At 46.4% G+C, this 13,869-nt stretch overlaps 1 protein-coding gene across 1 annotated transcript in view; it reads right to left on the reverse strand.

Annotated features, from left to right (window-relative positions):
- The window catches only part of PIGM (phosphatidylinositol glycan anchor biosynthesis class M), a 155,551-nt gene that overhangs the window by 113,623 nt on the left and 28,059 nt on the right, over positions 1-13,869 (reverse strand). The window contains exon 2 of the mRNA XM_086965378.1: positions 13,288-13,423. The gene's annotated coding sequence lies outside the window, so the exon portion shown is untranslated. The remainder of the gene's footprint in view (positions 1-13,287; positions 13,424-13,869) is intronic.

The following is a 13,869-nucleotide window of genomic DNA, read 5'->3' on the forward strand; positions in this document are numbered from 1 at the left end:
GGGCAATGTTGTGAGGCTAATGCACGCCCCCTCCTCCCAGTCTCCGGCTGGCCCTCTATGCGTTTGTAACGGTTCTAAAAGTGAACGGGATGGCGATTCCTGTGTGCTGGCAGCCCTATGATGTCAGCAGCTTCACGATCGAGTGCGACATCTGCAAGGACTGGTTCCACTGCAGAAGAAGACCTGGGCGAGCTAGGGGTTCGGGGAGGGCGCCGGGGCTCGTGATAAGACCCAGCTTAACTAACCTCCGCTTACCTGCCGGGATCGACGTTTGAGCAGGCCGCTCTGCATGTGCACACATGACACAACAGTGCTGTAGTGAATGTTTTGATTGCGTTTTCGCTTCAAGGTGTTTCTTGTTCACACTGATGGCTGATTTAAATTTCACATAACTGGATCTGGGCACCTATTTGCCCTCTCATTCTAACTTCTGAGTGCGAGTTGTACCAAAGAGTGAGTTATACTTGAGAATGTGGTCCCACATTACTCTTCTGTGAGTCATGTGATCCCACGACAGACCCGATCCCACCTGCGCAGGTGAGCAGCTGGCACACACTGGATAAAATGAATATCACATTGATTGGCAGAGCAGCTCGTCCACGCTGCTCGAACGGCTCCGTTAGCGAGCTTTAGTTCAGTGACTTACTGTCTTCTTTGAGTTTCTTGTTGCTCAAATGGGTGTGTTCTGATATCTATTTCCCTATTTGTTTCATTGGGAAAGTGTCACTCATAGTCGTTGAAATGTCACTGATAATTACACGGAAATTATGAAAATGTCACACAGCAATCTGAAACCATGCCAGCTATCCCTGTAACATGGTTACCGGGGAATGTTACCTCGTCCCCATTAAGCCAGTGAATGGAATGTGAATAAAGCAGTTATCGGACAGAACTAGCATATAAATATTTAAAAGGAGTGCATGACTGCTCGCCTTTCAAAATGTTTGGAGTGTTGCATTTTCTGTAGGTTTAGACCTTGAGATTACCCCCTCCCGCGCCCTTTCCTTGTTATCACCACCACAAGTCGTCATCCACTCGAATATCTGGAGTTCACGCTATCAGAACCCTCACACCACCGGGCATCCAGCGCACACCCACAGTGCTGTTCACCCCCCCTCACAGCGCTATGCTCAATAGCAGCCCTGGACACCCTGGCATCTTTGGAATAACTGTGTACGCATTGTGTCACTGAACAAACACATGCATACTCAACACTGCACACTTTCAAGGCTGATGCAACGGTGTACACAATGTCACCTCTCCCACTGCACACCTGGACAGTCAGTGTACAGAACCGCCTATAAATAAAACCCATTTGCACCTTGAAAACAAGTCAATCTCCTCCCGTTTCAGCTGGCTCTTGGAAGAGGCACAAAGGAGAGGGGATAAGGAAGGGGTAGGGCAGGAGGCTTTGGCAAGCGCGGCCACACGAAAGCTAAAAGTGAAAGTTTATTTCACTGCACTTGTGACTCCTCTCCCCCATAGCCACCTAACCTTACATTTAAGACCATACAGTGGAGTAACTGTTATATTTTAATGGCATTTCCCCATGTGCGTACCGGTAACCACCGGCTCAAATTATGCCCCTCTCCAGGTGCCTGCGTTACGCCCCTGGGTTAACAGAACCCCGAAAGCCTGGAATGTAGACACAAAAAACACTCAAATGAGTTGTAAAAGAAGAGACACACGGTAAACATCGTAAATTTATAGACCTCCTGCAGAGTAAATTGTGCTTGCTTTCTGGACTGCTCCCATGTGTTTGGATAGTGCAGTTGGAAAGAGCATTTGGTAATTTGTTGCAAAAAAATAAATAAATGTTTTAATGCTCCGTGTCCTGTATTTTGATACTAGGCACCTCATAGTTGAATGGTTTTGGCATGGGCCTTTTCAGGATATGAACGTTAATGCATATTAACACACCCAAAACATTTACGCTTTGAGTAGCATATATTTTGTAGAAGAGGGAGTGGGAGGGAGATAGGGGGGACCATTAAAAGGAAGCGGGTGAAGAGCAAATGAAGGGAGATAACGTTTACTGCAGAAACGTGTTTTGGGAGGAGTGCTGTGTCTGCCTGCTGTTACAGTGGCGGCGCTGGTCTGCTTCCTGTTAAGAGTTGTCACACCATTTTAATTTAAGCGCGGGGAAGTACCCAAGGACGTGATTACATTCTTCTTAAAGTTGTGCCTTGCTAGAAATGACAAACAGGATGTTCAGTGTTTTTAAGAATGTGCTTTTATATATTTCCCATAAAGTATGAGGTTTTTTTCTTCATTTACCCATGTGCGTACCGGTAGATACTAGCTTAAATTAACCCCCCTGCAGGGGCTTACATTAGCCCCTGTGTTAAGCTGATGAAAGTTAAGTGTATGCCGGCCTAGAGAGTGTACCCTGGTGACACCATGGGTGTAGAAAAGAGTAACACACTTGCAGAAATGTGTCCATTCTGAATGGATTCTAAGTACGTACGTGTATGACATTTAGCTTGGCCACAATGCTTCTTGCTATCACATGCCTTTTGTTTGCTACATTTTTAGCCAACCTTCAAATGGTACTGTTTTACACAAGGTCTTTATTTTTGGTGCGCAGTGTTCCTTCCTTCGACATCATCCACCCTAAGGGCGTTGGTAAAAAGGAAAGGCGAAAGCGGTTCGTAAAGGCGAGGACGGGGCAGTAAAGGCAGCGTAGGCTAAAAAAAAGAGAGAGATGGGGGGGACAGAGTGTGAAGGGAGCATGGGGCCGTGAGAAGGAGTGGGTAAGGGAGGAGAAGGTGTTGGAAGGGAAGAAGTAACAGGGAGAGAAGAGCCGATGAAGAGGGGAGAGCATGTGTGTTAGGAGGAGAGGGGGAGTGTAAAAGGTAAAGCATGTGGGAGATACCTTGGAGGGTAGGACATTGTTACAGGGCGAGGAAGGTGAGAGGAAGCAAGCGAGTACGATGGATGGAAGGCTTGGGCTGTGTGTGAGGGGGTCGTCGAATGACAAGTCAGGGAGATGAGGCAGAAGAGGAGATGGGAAGGGAAAGCCGGAAAGATGGGACTAAACAGGTAGAAATGTGAGAGGACGAAGAGGAGTCCGACAGGTGAAGGAGCAGGGAAAGCGAGTGAAAGTGTGGAGAGCCTGCGTGAGAGGGTGTAGTGTTAGAGAGTAGGGAAGAGTAGAAGTGCAGACGTGGAGAGTGGAGGCATGGGGGGTAGCAGTTTGTGGTACAGAGCAATTTGCGCAGTTAGTTAAGAATTAACAAGCTCTTGGCATTGCTGTGGGGGGGCGTGGCGGGAGCGCATTGCTCCAAATGGTGGGTTGTGACGTGCTGAAACAGTTTCACCGACCAGAGACTTGGAGACCAGAGTTCGAGCCTAGGCGTTGGCTCAACGTTAATCTCCTAAACTACTAATTTAAATACACAAATCACGGGATCGACTAATTTAAAAAAATAAAATAAAATAACAGATCTCGAAGTGTTGGGGTTAGGGGGAGACGAAGTAAACAAGCATTGGCCGTGAAAGAGACGGGCCTTGAAAGTGCGGCCTTGAGACTTGGTAAAAGCTTGCGAGAATGAGAACAAAACAAGGAGAGCGAAGGATAGAGAGGAGGCGGGGCGGGGAGCAGAGCCGGGGAAGTACATGCGAGTCATGGCCTGCGGCCGTGAATAAGTTACGGCGGGGGGCGGGGCAGCGGAAGCCTTTGATGTGGCAAATGCTGCTGGCAGGGGGAAGGCTCGGGCAAGCTCGTGCACGAGGAGCTTGTCACGTGATTCGCTTCTCGTGAACTGCTGAAAATCCGGATCGTAAAATGTCAGCTTTGTGGATGGACGGCATTAGGTCTTTCTACGAGACCTAAAAAGCACACTCACGAGCGTCTTAGAGTCCAAGGTGACTGCTGAAACCCCGTTTTTCGATTACAAAATGCCTCGCGCTGCGTGAAGCACTGCTACGCAGTGTAACGCTAGGCGAGAGTACTAAAAACGGGGCAACCACTAATTCCATGAACCAAAAAGAAGATCTGAAACAAGCGCAGTAAACTGGAATCCACCAAGACTGAAATGATCACTAAAAACTTCATGCAGCAATTCTTCAATAATAAGAAAAAAAGAGAAGTAAAATCTAGTAAAGGAACTGAAAGATGATCTTGAAAACAGGTCATGGAAGTGTTCAAAAGCGCAAACAAGGTACAGTCTACAAGAGATATGTACAAAAGCTTTTCAAAGTGCTCTTTGAAACTGCTGGTGCTATCCATACATGTATAGATAGGGCACACAGATTAGTAACATGGTCACTTGACATTCTAGCCTGCGTCACTGAATGAAAAATAAAGGAACAGATTATACAAGTTGGGGCAGTGATATATAATTCAAAGCAGCCTCCCTTCAAGTATTTTAAGATCTCTTGCAAATAAGGTCCAGAAGAGGAAAGACAGATAAAAACCTTCCTACAATCTCAGAGCTTGAAATATAGATAGGGACAGCCTGCCAAATTTTTTTACAACTTGAATGGAATGTTAATGATCCACAACATAACTTAAAGAGGCATGTGAGGTGCGAGGCTTAGAAACACTGTTAGAACAATCCCCGAATGACAAAGAAAGCAAGGTTTTGCCACACAGCACCAGCTTGGCACAGGATGGGAAAATATCAGACGAATAACATCCTGAACAAGGAGGAAATCATCTTTGGACAGACAGACAGACCTAACAGAACAAACAGAGTCAGTGCCGGCAGACAGGACATCATATTGAAAAAGAATGCTGGCTGTGTCATGGTAAAGAGGTTGCCAATGAATGGTGAGGGACTTCAATTTACCCTGGAGGAACTGTAAAAATATAGTGAAAGGCTCTTGGGGTGGGGGGGGGGGGGAGAGTAGATCTTTGAGAGGAAATGCCACTGATGGGGCAACAAACGAACTGAAGAGATTTAATTTGTTGAACTACAAGTCAGTATCTTCTGAACTTTGCTTCACCAACAATACTGATCTGATGAGTAAAGAAAAGGAAGGGGTAATAGAGAATGGAGTTGTTACTTGTTAGGAAGTTAAAGACCATGGGACCTAAAGAGAAAAACAATTATATTTTAGAGGGCAATGACACGTCTATGGTAATTCTAGCTACTGTTTTCTTGTTACAGGACGTGGGAAAGAGTTTGGGGATATGCAAACCAGCATACCCACTGAACAACTTCAGACAGAACGGAGATCAAGCTCGCACAGAAAGCTGGTAATGCAGTAATCTAGAAAGAATGGTTGTCCCAGATATCCTTAACATAAAAAAATTATATGTAATGTCTGAGGATTTAACAGTCCAACTCAATACATTAGTATCCTAATGGAATAAAAAAAAACTCAAAACAAATATTTATCTTCTATGAGAGGATAATGGCAGGCTGAGATTAAGATACTTGCTACAGTGGTCGGGCGTACTAACACCAAAGTGGCTGAATAGGCATACTTTTATCTCGGCAGTCACAAAACATGGTTCCACATAACTGCACTGAGAAGGATGGCCGATAATTACATATCAATGGCACACTTGAAGGGGCCCTCTCCATTGCCTTAATATTCATCCCAAACACCGGACAGGTGTGGTACTTTTGCAAGGATATGGAGTTAGTTCTACATAGAGCCACAAGACCCCTTATTATAGGGTGAAGACTTAAACATGGTTAATTCTTATGTAATGGATAAAACACAACAGGCGGGGAGGCTCACCAGTGATTTACTGTGAAGGCAAGAAATGGCTGCAGGTCATGGGGATGATGGACCTATGACATTGCAGAAACCTTCTGGATACAGATTTCCGTTGTTACTCACAGCCAATCACATATATGCAAGACTTTGCCACCTGCTATTGGACAAATGCTTGATCCACATAGTGGAGGAGATAGATCAAGGCCCTATTACATTATCGAACCACAATCTACTCAAAGGTACATTACAATAGATGTTGGGGAGAACCTCAGCACAGAGAGGATACTGGAGATTAAACACGTCTCTAGTGAAAGACCCCACAAGTTCGGACCAATATAACGATATGTATTAAAGACTACTTCAGACGTAACAAAAGAGGAGAGGTGAACACCAAAACACATTGGGATTGCAGACTCAAACTACAGTGACTAACTGTCGCAGAAAGCCTGTGACAGGCATTGCTGGTTGCAAGTCAAACATAAAATCGCAATGTCTGTACGTTGGGGATCCATCGGCGGGGGAGGGGCGGTACCTCCTGTTGGGGCCTGCCTGCTCTGCCCGCCGCCACAGATACTTCACTGTTTTTGAGGTATAGGGTGGGGGTGGGGTGTTGGTTGGGTTGTTCTGGGGAATGGTTGTTGTGTTCAAATCGTACTGTCCAATTGCATGTCGGCGCCTTGCTACACTACCTGTTTTGGGCCACCGGGGTTCTTCATGTTCATGATACCAGCACATGGCTTCCATTATGGGTAGATCGTTCGACCCCTTTGGGTCCCTGAGTGTGCTGAGCTGGAATGTCAGAGGGGCACTGGATAAGATTAAGCACGGAGCAATTCTTAAGCAGGCTAAACGCGCTGGCGCCGAGATTTTAATGCCTGCAGGAGACGAACCTTATGGGGACAAAAGCACTGTGCTTTCAGCGCTTTGGTTATGCGCAAGTGTTTCATTTGGGCTTTCTGCTGGGATCCCGGGGAGTTGCAGTCTTGATCCATAAACAAGTCCCTTATAGTCACATTAAGACGTGGGGTGATACACAGGGTAGATACCATTTTCTGCAGGGTACGTTAATGGGTGAGTCCATGATATTGGGTAGCGTGTATGCCCCACCGCCGTTGTCCTGAGGGTTTGTAAAGAAACTTGTGACTGTGTGGACGGATATTCTAGAGGGCCTGGCCGTGGTTGGCGGGGATTGGAATGAGGTGTTGGATGTTGCCATTGATCGGTGGAGGCCCGACGGGGCCCCGGCGGTTCGCCATCCCACCAAGCTTTATTCCCTAGTGGTAGGCCAGGATTGGGATGACCCATGGCGCAGGCTACATGGAGGGACCCAGGGGTTCACTTATCTATTGGCAGTCCACAATTCCTTTTCTCGTATTGATTATATCTTTGTGTCTCGGGGGCAGCTGGCAGGGCGGCAGAGGCGGATATTCTCCCTCGAGGGCTTTCGAATCATTCGCCAGTGACCATTACTCTGCGTGCTGGACTGGCAAGTGGGCCTTTCCGGTGGTGCCTCTCTACATGGGATCTCCAAAAACGAGGAGTATAGGGAACATATGGAGGAAGCAATCAACCAGTATTTATTGCATAATGTAGGTTCGGTGCCGGCAGCGGAGTCTTTGTGGGAAGCGATGAAGCCCACCCTTCACGGGGTGGACATTTCCTTTTGCACAGCGGCGCGCAGGAACCGAAGGGAGTACCGTCTCCCGGCGGGAGCTGAAATTATGGAGCTGGAAGAGCGCAGCAGAGAAGAAGGGGGGCGGCTGGTCCACAGCCAGTTATCTCTTGCGCAGCAGGACTACTCATCCCTTTTGCTGGATGAAGCGCGCCAGGCATGGTTGGCAACCCGGAGTAGGATTTACCAATGGGGGGACAAGTTGAGTAAACTCTTACATAGATTGTGTCAAGGGGTGATGGGCTCCATGGTCTTCCCGTGTTTTGTCGGATCGGATGGGGTGCCGATGTCAGACCCGTCGGACATCGCAGAAAGCTTTGCAACATATTAAGCAGACCTATATGCTCCCAGGGAATGCCTGCCAGCAGAGGCTATTGGCCGGTTTTTGGATGATCTCCCACCCAGAACTTTGACTGACGAGGTTAGCGCGGACCTGGACCGTCCATTCTCGGAGGATGAGCTGGGCTCTGCCCTTCGGGAGTTGGGACCTGGTAAGGCACCGGGTCCTAATGGCTTCCCGATTGAATTTTTGAAGCGGTACTTCCTGCAGCTTGGCCCTCATTATCGCAAAGTGGTGGAGGGGGCCAGGGAGCTTGGTTGTCTGCCTGATGACTGGCGGCTTGCAGAGGTGGTGGTCTTTCATAACCCTGGAAGTCCTCCCGAGCACCGCGCATCCTACCGTCCTATCTTGTTGCACATGCTCCTATACTCTGCGCCCTTGCCGCGTTCTTTGCCGAGTGTGACACAGCTGGTGTTTCAGGTATGGAGGCAGGCATTGCGGAGGATGGGTTGGTGGAACCGCCTGACTCGGGAGACTCCGCTGTGGCAAAATGGACACCTACCGCAACTGGTGGCCTTGCCCGGTTTCAGAGATTGGGACGCAATTGGTATCTCTATCCTGGGGGATGTTATGCTGGGGTTGGTCTTGAAATCGTTCCAGGACTTGCGGAAGGACTTTCAAATGCCGCGTATGCAATTTATTTAATATTTGCAATTTCGTCATGCTCTCTCCCTGAGCTTGGTGGGCCTGGAGGAGCTGTCTGACTTAAGTTCGGTGGAGGCAAAGGTTTTCATGGGGGACCTACAAGACCAAAAAATATCTATATTGTACCAGTCTCTGGTTACGCACTGCTACCCATCTTTACAGCATCTTCGTGTATTATGGGAGGATGCTGTGGGCTCCCCTTGAGGAGGAGGACTGGACGGAGACCCTCGCCTCCCCTCGCGGGGCGGCCATAGCTAAGAGTCTTTGGCTCATCCAGTTTAAATACCTCCATATGGCATATTTTACTAGAGTCAGGCTGTACAGGGCTGGCTTGGTGGCCTCCCCAGAGTGTCTTCACTGCATGCACGAGGAGGGTACCTTGATGCATACCGTATGGCATTGTTCTGCACTGGCGAGGTTTTGGCAGGGAGTAATGACATGCCTATCGGAGGTTTTGGTTTGGGATCTTCCTCGGTCCCCTAAATTGGTGCTCTTACATGTTATGGACGATATAGGAGGAAACGTTTACAAACGTCACCTTATGCTCCTGGGATTCACCCTTGACAAACGCGACATTGCTAGAGCCTGGAAGGCGACAGCTGCACCCTCCGTCTCGGTGTGGAAAGCAGGACTGGATTTTTGCATGGACCTAGAGGTCCCCATTTTTATAGCAAGGGGGTGCCCGCGTACACATTACAACATTTGGAAGCGGTGGGCAGATTATCGGGTGTTGGAATTGGAGCCAGCTCCAGTGCAGGGATCACATAGGCTGTAGAATTCTGCTCCCTATTACTAGGGGGGGGGGGGCGATCGATACATATACCGGGTGACACAATGTCTTCTCTGAAATTTCTCAGAGTGAGTGTATAACTGCTGCTTCGACTATACATGTTTTTTTTGCTTGAATCAACAGTGCGATGGGGTGGGGGGTATTATATGTTTATTGTTTATATTGGTTTCGTTTTATTTGCAAGGGCTTTCATTATTCTGCTTTATTTCATAATTTGAGAAAAATGTCAACTCATGATACTGTACATTGATGCTACGGAAGTCTCTGGGTTACAGAGCTCCGCTAAAATGTGCATTTGACCAATAAAAAAATGTTTTTAAAAAAAAATCTTAGTGTCACAAACAGCGCAACAAAAGGTCTTGGCCTTACAAGGACAGGTTTGTTTATTAGAACTGCTCAAGATCTACTATCTTATTAATCATTTCAATGTTAAATATGCTCTATCTGCTAATATATTTTCAGCTAGACTGGAGAAGCTACTACCAGACCAAAAACACCATGACTGAGCAGGATTTATCATAGGAAGGTAAACATGTTAAACACAAAAAAACACTGCTCTTAATCAACGTGGTAAGAAAAGGAGGTAAGACACTGGTTTTATTATCACTAGGTGCCGAAAAGCCATTATATCAGGCAGACTGGGGCTTCCTGTAGGATGTTCTTGAGAGGGTTCGATCGGACTTGCGCTTTATTCAGGGGATCATGACACATTTAGCTCGACTCATATTCTGAGTTATGGTAATGTCTGCCTACTTCATAAAATCGATATAAGAGGGAAGAGTCAGTGGCTCCTTCAATCTCACCAGTTCTTCGTGCTGGTTCCATTTCTACTGGTTCCATTTCAGCCAGACCACGACTCTCGTAGCCACATTGCACTTTCCGCTTCGTTCAATGTGATTTATTGAGTATTGTAAAGCTTTGATAATTTAGTGATAAAGAGGTGGTGTTTTAATGTAAAAATTGTTTTTAAATACTGTATGTTTTATGAAATATTGTGAATAAGTGTTTCAAATGTAATACACTGTGTATGTTTTTTAATGCTTTTCAGAAAGTTTTCTGAATTTTTAATAGGTGAGAAAAAAAGTAAAAAATATATTTCTTTTTTAAATTAAAAAAATAAAAAGAGTGGAAACGTCATATCTTAGTGTTGGTGTTATATATCCATATAAAGTTTTTTCCGTTTAAGATTCTGGTATGTATGAAATATAGGAGTATGAAGAAAAGAATGTGTAGTCCAGGGATTTTTCTTTGACTTTGAGTGTCGACAGTACCCTGTTCCCTGGAACATAGTGGGGTCTTCTCTCTTTTGAAAACTAAAAGATCCCTACTGAAACCAGAAAGACGGTCACCCAGGTCCTCGTCACCAGCCGTCTGGACTACGGAAACGCCCTATACGCAGGAACCACCGCCAAACTTCAGAAACAACTACAACGCATACAGAACGCCTCCGCACGACTCATCCTCGACATCCCTCGCCATAACCACATATCCGCCCACCTGAAAAACCTGCACTGGCTCCCCATCAACAAGAGGATCACGTTCAGGCTCCTCACGCACGCACACAAAGCGCTCCACGACATGGGCCCTGAATACCTCAACAACCACCTCTTGTTCTACACTCCCACCCGCCAGCTCCGCTCAGCCAACCTCGCCCTCGCCATCGGAGAACCACCGCCGGAGGAAGATCGTTCTCCTACCTGGCAGCCAAAACATGGAACTCCCGCCCCGCACATCTACGTATGACCCAGGACCATCTCACCTTCAGGAAACAACTCAAGACCTGGATCTTCGAGCAGTAGCAGCACCCCCCCCCCCTCCCCCTTAGACCCTCACGGGTGAGTTGCACGCTATATAAATGTGTTGATTGATTGATTGATTGACATGTGAATTGGGCATCAATCAGGTGCATGCTGCAGTGATTGGGCAGTGATTGGCCAGGCAGCAGCACTCGGAGGTGTATGATTTCCTGGTTTATGCCCACCCACACAGGTGGCTTTGGGGATGATGGACCCTGTGTGTGCCTTTGGAAGAGTCGCTGCAGTCTGCATGTAGCTCAGGTTGTTTTTGCAATGAGATTGGCTGGATGAGAGCAGAATACATGCTACTGCCTTCCCTCCAGTCAGAACCACTGACATGGCCTCCCCTCACCCTCGAGGGCATTTCACTTGTGCCGTCCGGATTTTAGCTGAGGATTAGCTTAATAACCCGATATGTATTCAAAGAAAAAGGTAAGCTATTACAAGGCATGGGGCAACTACCAGTACTCCCATTTTATAAAAAAATTCAGAGATACATGTATGTAAATTCAAATTAAAAACCAGCAGTGAGTGTAGTGAGTGCAGCGCCCAGCTGCAGAAATGTTGATAGAAGCAGCGAGTGGAGGTGGTGGTGGTGGTGTGGGGCGGGTACAACACATGGAGAGATGGGGTAGCGACGAGCGGGGGTGAAGTAGAGGGCATGAAAATATTGCAGAGCTCCTGTTTTCCACAGAACATTACCGTGTGCTTGTGCTACCCAATAGGCCATATAACCCAGCAGTGAGTGCAGTGAGTGCAGCGCGCAGCTCCAGAATTGTTGATAGAAGCAGCAACGAGTGGTGGTGGTGGTGGGCGGGGGCCAACGCATGGAGAGATGGGTTTGCGACGAGCAGGGCACAGATGACACGAACAGCTGCAGGCATGTTGATAGGAGCAGAGCCCCATTCCAGCAAAACACACACAGACATGTTATTTTAATAGCAAGGAGTGCCAGGAACACAGAGCCTAATGTAAATAATGATGAAAGAACATCGCACGAACCGTGTTTGTGAAGTGTGTGCCGCTAATTACATTAAAGCACGGCCACACTTACAAACAGATATAATAAACAAATATAATGTTAAAGAACATCACACGACCCACGTGTTTGTGAAGTGTGTTCCGCTAATTATGTTAAAGCGCGGCCACACTCATAAACAGATATAATTTAAAAAAATACAATGGAGTGTGCAAAGTAAACATCTAGCGCAGAGAAGGGCACTGTAATACCTGCAAACAATGCCGCTCCGAGGCTCATTCATTCAAATTGAAAGTTTTTTTGGCCAGCGGGCGGAAGCAAATTGAGACAGCCTGCTCTGTTTACGCCCTGCATGCAGCTGTGGGATTCGTAGCGGTGGTAAGAGGCAGCAGGCGCTATGAGTAAGGAAGCCGTTTTAGGCAACATGCCCTGTTTGCGCCTTGCCTGCCTGCTGGAAAGAGGTGGAAAAGGTTGAGGGAGCCGTGCGGACATAAAGGTGCGCATTCTGCAAAAGAAAGCACCGCGCTTGTAACTGAAATTAAACTGCACACTGTAACAAGTGGCGCCTGTGTGGGCTCAATCGTAGCACCTCCCACTGCCTATTGGTATCGATTACACGCTTGGTGCGCGTAATAGACACCAATAGGCCATGGGAGGAGCTATGCACGTGCTTCGGTCGAATTGCGTGCAGTCTTTTACAATAAGAGGCACGCAAAGGCCAATAGGGGAGCTGACAAGGAAACGCACATGCACGAGCATGTGCGATTCCTAGGTCAGCTCACAATCCCCGTTTTTTTATTACTATAGCTCACGCAACTTGCGTGAGCACTGCTACGCAGTGCACTGCACGTCGCGAGACCTAATAACTGCAATTACAAAATGGCCCTGCACAAATATGATAAAAAAACAAAACAGAAGTTTCCATTCATTCCCCATCAATCTAGAATGCCAAACAAAGTCTCCCACCAGTGCTCTCGAACTTGGTAGAGTCAACATTTCTCTAGGTTGGAAACAAAAACATGCCAGAAGGAAAGAAACAGGGGACAGATCTGCTTCTCCTGCTACCCAAAAACTATATTCAACTATGTTAGTCAAGATACAACAAGGTCCACATCTCAGCACATCCTTCACTTCCAAGAGGAACTGAAGTCTCATCAATTAATGTAACACGTCGACCTTGTTCCAGCTCCTTACTGTACCTGCAGTCCCCCGAACACCTTTCTACTGTGTTCAATGTGCTAGATGTAAATGCACATACTCCTGTAGGATTGCTACACCTATCATACTGATGCCTTCTTACTAGTCTTTGTGTACATGCCCACCAATAAATATTGCTTCCATGCTTAGTACTAGGTTCATGATACACAAATACTCACATTTGCACATACCTACCATATTTCTACCTGTTTCCTGTGTTCTTCTTTTGGGTTGTACACACTAGTTGACATGTAACTGGTATTCATTGTGCTCTTTGTCCATATATTTTTTAGATGTAAATTCATATTTGTGTCTCCCTCTTGGCAGATACCTACAAGAAAGAATGATATATGAAATGTAACTGTGCACTCAAACATTGGTTTTTAAAAGACATCCGAAAAGCAGGTTAACTCTGAGCACCGCTTTTGAGTCATTATATTGCAACAGCTATAGGCATGATGATAATCTTTGATCCGAGACATGCCACATATACACTGACCTAGGTTTTTTGTTTTGAAATATACCAGTCATATCATCTGCTATGCTATTATTTTAAAAAGTAAAAATAAAATAAAAAATGTACAGCTGCAATCTGAACAGTGTGATAATTCCAATACGGGATATGATTACAATTTCAAAAATGTACTGGTTTTCCCCTTATAAATTTGTTAGTTGATCCCCACGATATTGGGAGCTTAGTAGTTCACTAAGGGGAAAAACATTAAATACAACCAAAGTTAGATCAATTCCAACCCAAGGAACTATTGAATAATGCTG

This window comes from Lissotriton vulgaris, chromosome 4_1 (assembly GCF_964263255.1).
Source record: "Lissotriton vulgaris chromosome 4_1, aLisVul1.2, whole genome shotgun sequence".
Taxonomy (NCBI): Eukaryota; Metazoa; Chordata; class Amphibia; order Caudata; family Salamandridae; genus Lissotriton; species Lissotriton vulgaris.